At 36.8% G+C, this 7,072-nt stretch overlaps 1 protein-coding gene across 1 annotated transcript in view; it reads right to left on the bottom strand.

The window, feature by feature from the left end:
- The window catches only part of HIVEP2 (human immunodeficiency virus type I enhancer binding protein 2), a 26,569-nt gene extending 21,593 nt beyond the window's left edge, over positions 1-4,976 (bottom strand). Inside the window, exon 1 of the mRNA XM_004673904.2 lies at positions 4,879-4,976. The gene's annotated coding sequence lies outside the window, so the exon portion shown is untranslated. The remainder of the gene's footprint in view (positions 1-4,878) is intronic.
- Between the last annotated feature and the right edge of the window lie 2,096 nt (positions 4,977-7,072).

The raw sequence follows: 7,072 nt of genomic DNA on the forward strand, positions 1-7,072 counted from the left end.
GTCTAACTCAAATCATTAGATTAAAAAGTGAGAATAAGTGGGATTTTGAGAATCTATAGATTTGAAAATTTAAAAGAATAAATTTCCTTTCATGGAAATGACAGTAACATGGAGGAGTCCTCCCGATAAATATAAATGAATCAAGAAACCTGACAACCGAAAAAGGTTTCAATGTTAGTTGTATACTCAGTTTTTATAAGAGAATGGCCAATGTGTTACCGAGAGATTCTATGAATTTCAACGCTCAGTTATATCAACTGCAATGAAAACTGCGGTGTTTCCATGATGGACAATGTAACAGTGCTTATGGAAACATATCCTTACAGATATAGTAGCACAAGTGCACCAAGACATGTGTATAGGGTTGTTTAAACAAAGTCCATCTTGATCATAAAACTGGGTGGCTAAAATAAATGAATATAGGGAGAAGTACTATATCAAAACTTGTCCAGAAAAGACTAACAATGAATATGGAAAATAAAGTGTATTGCACTTGAGGATGTATTTTATAGTTCTATTTGTGTAAAAGAGTAACAAGAATAAACAGAAGACTCTCAAGGATGGCAAACAGCTTTTAATACCAGTTAAATCACAGAAGTGGAATGAACAAGGCAGTCGGAGGAAGGGACACAAGAGGGTATGTGTCCCTTTCATCTTAGGACTTTTGATAATCTTTGTTTTCTTGTTTTTTTTTTATTAAGACAAACATATTCATGTTTCAAATAAAATATTGATTAATCCAAAAAAAATAAAAAATAAAAAGATGCCCCATGCAGTATACTATAATTTCCCATACTAAAATTCAAGTACTGGTCCTCTTGTCAGGTTCCACCCTGCCATAGAATACCACTTCAAAAGGGGAAAAGAACATGGAAATTTCTAAAGAATGATAATAAATCTTTGGGTGAGAAGTAGCCCTTAAAGATTTGTAGAAGACAGCTGTAATCAGCAGTTTGTAACAGCCATTAGAGAGGTTCAGTGTCAGAAACAAGAGTCAAATCCAGTTTTGGCTGACTTCCAAGCCTAAGGTGGTCTCACCTCCCCACCTCACAGGAGCCCCCATCCCCACCTCCATGTTAAGTTTTATCACAACTTAAAGATAATATAGCTTAGTAATACACTGCTGAGGGGAGCAGTGGGTGGGCCAGAAGAGATCTCCCCCTAGCCGGGAATCAAACTCATGTTGCGGTGGCTTCGAAGGCTTCATAGTGCTCTGCTTTACCCCACTGCACCACCAGGGCGGGGCCATACTCTGTTTTCTAAAACATTATTTTTCAGGAAATTTAAGACCCTCACAAATGAAAATAAAGCATATGGTCACTTCCCATTTTTTAGTTTATATAGGTTATGCAATTTTCCTTAAAACAAAGATTTTCAGTTAAGCAAGTACATAAAAAAATTTATAAAAATATAGATAATATATGTAATAGCTAAATAGATCAGTACATTTTCATTTAACATTTAAATCAAATTTAGTTTGATGGTGTACACCCAACAAGTACACCCAAAACAACACGCAGAAAATTCCTTGTTCACTAAGGATATATCATAGAAAAAAAGACATGCCACATAAATCCAAACAAAGCCAGTAGAATCTTGCTGTTGAAGGATAGGCCAGAGGATGAAGGATAGGCCAGAGGATGAAGGATAGGCCAGAAGATGAAGGATAGGCCAGAGGATGAAGGCAAGGGAAGTGGTAGGTGAGACCACCTTAAGCTTGGAAGTCAGCCATAAAGTTCAAAGGCAGAATCTTAATAGAATAAAACTGATCTAGAAAGTTCATTAATTTTCAGAATTTTAGGAGAGAAGGGCTAATCATAAAAAAAAGTTTCCTATTTCTTAAAAAATAAAAAATGTTGCTGATATTAATGTAGTAACAGCCATTATGCCAAGAGCATTTATTATTCAGAAATGGTTGAAATTTCAGACACATTGACTTAATTATGTTACTAACTTCTGTGAGAAAATTTCCTTTTAAATTTCTAAGCCTACCTAAGATGTCTTACTGTTTTAGTATGAAATTAGATAGACCCATGTCAAGCTCTCTATTTCTGTTTGTTCAGAAAAAACAGGAAGAATTCTGTCTCTCAGCTGGAAGTCCCAGCTGTTCTGAGATGCCTCAGTCTACAAATCTCTAAACTGAAGTTTCCCTAACTTTTCACTTAGGGAATTGGAAATCATTCCTATGTCATAGGAGCCTTTTACCTTAGACTTTAAAAACATTTGAGGATCTACAATTCTCTACAAAGCTGTCCTAGAAGAGATTCCAACTAAGTGCCAGCTATATAATCACTTTCCTTGTTTGGACTTTCTGAGACATACCAAGAAAGATAGAGAGAGAAAAATCAGCCCTGCAGGCACTTGTACTCATGAACTGGGAAAATATGGTGTCTTTTCACTATTCGGGTCTACAGTTGTTTGTCTTGGAAAATGAAAAAGTCCACTTATGAATTGTGTTCACCATGATCTTTTACTGGGCATGCAATGTTTGCAACTTTGAATAGCAGGATTTGGGAGCGCTGTCTATTTGCTGCTCTCTTCAATGTATACTTAGGACAAGAAATTTATTGGAAACACTACAAGGCATCTGAAGTTCAGGCTATGTTTGATAATGATATTTGTATTTCTGTTGTTGTTGTTGTTGTTGTTAAGTGAGATTTTTACTCAGCCTTCTAACTCCAGAATGGTGTAAATTCCTGGGATTCTATTTGATATTACACATATGAAGATACTTATAGACAGGGATTCCTTTGGACTTCATAAGATCATTATAAGTCATCATATATTCCATGACTGACTGTTTCTCCAATTCCAGTTTAATTTTCTCACTACAGTTTCACTTAGAGCTATAAAGATTTATAGTAATGTGCTTAATTATAGCTATATTACTTCTCTTTGATTGTGTAGATTCATTTACCATCCTCTGCAATTATATGTTAAAGGTAAATCTCCAGTTATCCCAATCAACTGCTATGTTTGAAGAAGCCACATGAGAAATGAAAATCTATGAAATTCATTTCATAGAATAGATTCATGTGAAAAGAAAACAGGCTGTTATCATTTCTTTCTCAGAGATTTCTTTTTATGGTAACCAAACACATGCTAAGTCATTTTTGGCAGGCATCACCAACAAAGGAGAGGTATTTCAAACACAGCTTCACACTTAACATTTCCCCTCATGCCTGTGAGTTTTACAAAAAGAGTAAGATATTTTGCTGCAGGATATGACTTTGGGGTTTCTGGTGGTGGGAGCCGCAGCCCATGGTGTCCTTCGGGAAGAGAAGATAGGCATAGAATTTGCACGCTCAGCATATTTGCAGAGGGGTGTTGAAAAGATACTGCCCTTTGCATGGCTATTTCAGGGATAAGGGAATGCAAACAACTGAGCAAAAGTAAAGAAAATGATATTACATGGAAGAATTGCCATTTTTCTAGAAGTGTGCCCACTCCTTTGGCCACAATCCACAACCCCACTCAAATAAATTTGGCACCCATTTAAATCATTTCCTCAGGCAGACCCTGAAAGGAAAGGCACAGAAACAGCCTCTCCACAGGCCTCCCGAGAGATCCCCTCAGGATAGCAGCTGGGTGGGATTGGCAGACGGGCAGGCTTGCAATGCAAATGAATAAAAGGCCCACAGTATCCACGGTTGTCAATCTAGAATCTTTTGCTTAGAAAAACAGTAATCTTGGGGGGGGGGGAACTTTACCTCAGGAAATTAATCATTACTTGAGTGGTGGCAAAAGTCAAGTGAGCATCAAATAATAACATCCTAAATAATAGTGGTATCAAATACTAGCATCAAACACTATTGTACTATCACTATTACCATAGAGGAACTTTTTTTTTAAGATTGAAGTGTTCACTCAGTCTTCTTTTTGAGTTTTTGATGGTATTATACTTGTAAACAAAATATGTCTTATAATAACAAGTGAACAAGTTTTGATGCGAAGTATACTTGCTTTAAAAATGCCACTGGTTGATTAGAAATTATTTACAAAACATATGAACATCTCAGGGCACTGCTGACTTAAAATGACAGTCTCACAGGTCCCTACCACATGTGAGAGTACCAACGAGGAAAGAGGGACCTAACCAAATTGCCCTGCCCAGGGTCAGGGCCCAACTGAAGACAGACTTATTTCCACAGAATGATTAAAAACGGCACCTTTCTGAGAGCCAAACTCATTATAAATGCTTCCTTTATTTAATAAAAACTCTCATAAGAACCCTACTATTCTCCCTAAAATGAGACAGTCATCAATGTGAGGAAGACACTGTATATTCTATGAAACCCTGCCAGGCAGCTCATGCAACTTTGGGAGAAAAGTAAAAAGATGGTGATGAGCACCCACTAATTTGATATGCATTCAAATCTAATGTGTTCTGATATTTAAAACCCCCTTGAAAACAGACCCCTTTTCTTTTCGTGTTGGCTAAAAAGAAGACTTTATTATTGATAAGCATACTTGCTGATATTTGTAAGTATTTGAGACATTTGGGACTTATTTTTCATAATTTTTTCTTGCTTTTTTTTTTATAATTGTGACTTTGCTTTTCTGGTGGAATGTTCTCCCACAGTGGAGCCAAGGTTATTAGGACTTGCTAAGTAATATTTTACATGAAAGTAAAATTTGCTGGAAAGAAATTCTTAAATGAGATTATCTCAATACAGGAAATTGCAATTAAAACTGGTCTAATATGAAAAAAAAATCAGCCAAATGAAATCCTTACTGCACTTTTCTAAATGACATTTACATGATTTCCTCCCAGATTTAGTGACAAAGTCAGTGCAAACACTTACAGAATAGGCTAATACTGTTTTTCGAATTAAACAGAAAAACAGTAGAATTAAATACTAGATTTGAGTTATTAACCTGTTATCCTTATGTCAAAAATCTGCATCACAACTGGCTTTGCTTTCCAGGACTCCGGCTCTCTCCACAGGAATTCATGCACGACTTCTGGGAATCTAAAAGATGAACAAGAGGATTTTTAAACCATGACAATAATAGTGCATTTAATAGGCAAACTTAGTCCACAGAAAGAAAATTTGGAACTGGGACTTTCAAGACTTTTTTCAAGAAAAGTTTCCATTTTTATAAGTACCATTTAAATTTTATAATTAGTCCTCGTATTAAAAGAGATTTGTCTCTCATAGTAAAAAGAGGCCACTTGGAAAATACTGCGAGGGTTAAAACTTAGTGCATTGAAACTGGACATCATGCTCAGGATGCAATCCATCCTCAGAGCTGAGATTCCCACCAAACTTCTTTGGGTGCAGCAACAACGAATCTCCACAGGATGAAGTCTCAGATAACTTGTGGCAAATTCTTTTCTATCATTTATTCCAGCACTGTTATGCTCTGTGCTCAAGTTAATTTTTGAAATAGGAAGCCAAAACCAACTGAGGTCAAATCCTGAAACATAGCGAACTCTGGCAAGTAATGAAGAAAGGGACTTTCTCATCGTCAGAATTAGTATTTATCCAAGTCTGATCCCAAGAAATGCATAGCAGGCCGGTAAAACTACTTAATCCAAATAGATTAACCACTCAACCATCTTAAAATATTTAATCTCCCAGTATAAAAGGTCCATATAAAAAATACCTCTCCTCTCCATAAATGGTTAGTGTGTATTTGCTCATTTTTTCAAACATTACCCTTTCTTCCAGCAAACTCAGTGTTTCATAGAAAGGACTAAAGTATCAAAACATAACAGTGTGCCTTAATCCAGCACTGCTACATGTGAATATTCCAAGTGCTTAAGAGAAGCAGCTTGCTTTAATTTTCCTCCTTGTTCCCGCACATCACTGCAGTAGCACTTAAGGACGCCCTGTGCACTTTCAGACATGAATCATTATAAGCAAGTAGGCCCACTCGGTTCCTCAAAAGACACAAAAGGTGCAAAAATAGCTTCTGCAATTGAAGCAAGGACCACGTCAGCAGCCAGATGAACGTGGGTGGTCAGCTAAGATTCTGTTGCTGCAAAGGGCAAATTATTAAGCAAATGCTAGATTTATTTTCTTTTTTAAACTTTGTTCTTCTTGCCTCAAATCAACCATTTCCTGGCACTTAAAATGACACTTGACAAGTTCTACAATTCTCAACACTGGAAATTTTATCAGAATCAGAAGGATGATTGAGGAAACATTCAGGGAATTGTGACAGAGACCCCCCCCCCCAGATCCCACCCTGAAATTTACAAATGTGTTCTATAAGACAATTAGCTACCTTCATGTTTTTAACAAATCAAAGAACACCTCTTTTATTTAAAAAAAAAATTAAGTTAATGTTGCCAAAGGCATGCTTAGTGAAATAAGCCAGAATGAAAACCAAATAAGGAATCAGCAAAAAAAAAAAAATAATAATAATAACAATAATAACTATAATGAACTATAGATCAAAGATATTCTGTAGGGGAGTAGGAGGGAGGACCAGGACAGGGGTGGGAAGAGCACAAGTGACTATAGTGAAGGTGCTCTGGGTAATTGGTGGTAAGAATTTCACAGGGAAATCATACATTGTAAGAAAATGAAGGATGATGTAATGACTATATTAAAAGAAGAAAAAGGAAAGAAAACAACAACTCTATCTTGGCAGTATGAACTAAGCAAAAATAAAGCATGGCATCCTCAGGAAAAAAAAGAATAAATCACGGAGCCTTTTTGCATTTTGGGCAAAATTCACCCACCTCATAAATGACCAACATTCAACCCCTAAAGCTATTCACAGGGAACAATAGCTTGCGGAACCCAATGGTAATCCCACAGTCTCTGCACGAAGAGCTAAGAGGGACAGTGGGGCCTCCCTGGTGGCCTTCTGGGTAATCTCAGAGCTGTCACAGCTGTGGCTTGAATTCTATCCAGCCAGGAAGCTGACCCACATGGGGCAGCAGACCTCTCCTGTCTCACCTACTGCTGCTCTCAGCAGTGTGTTTCAGGAGATCTATCTGTTCTTCTCTGTCTCTGGTGAACTCTCTCACCGCCCAATCTCTACACCCAAATTCTTCCATGCAGCAATTAATCAATCTTATCTTTTTAAAAAATATTTATTTATTTATTTATTTATT

Source organism: Condylura cristata, unplaced genomic scaffold (genome assembly GCF_000260355.1).
Source record: "Condylura cristata isolate star-nosed mole 26May11 unplaced genomic scaffold, ConCri1.0 scaffold00001, whole genome shotgun sequence".
In the NCBI taxonomy this organism is placed as follows: Eukaryota; Metazoa; Chordata; class Mammalia; order Eulipotyphla; family Talpidae; genus Condylura; species Condylura cristata.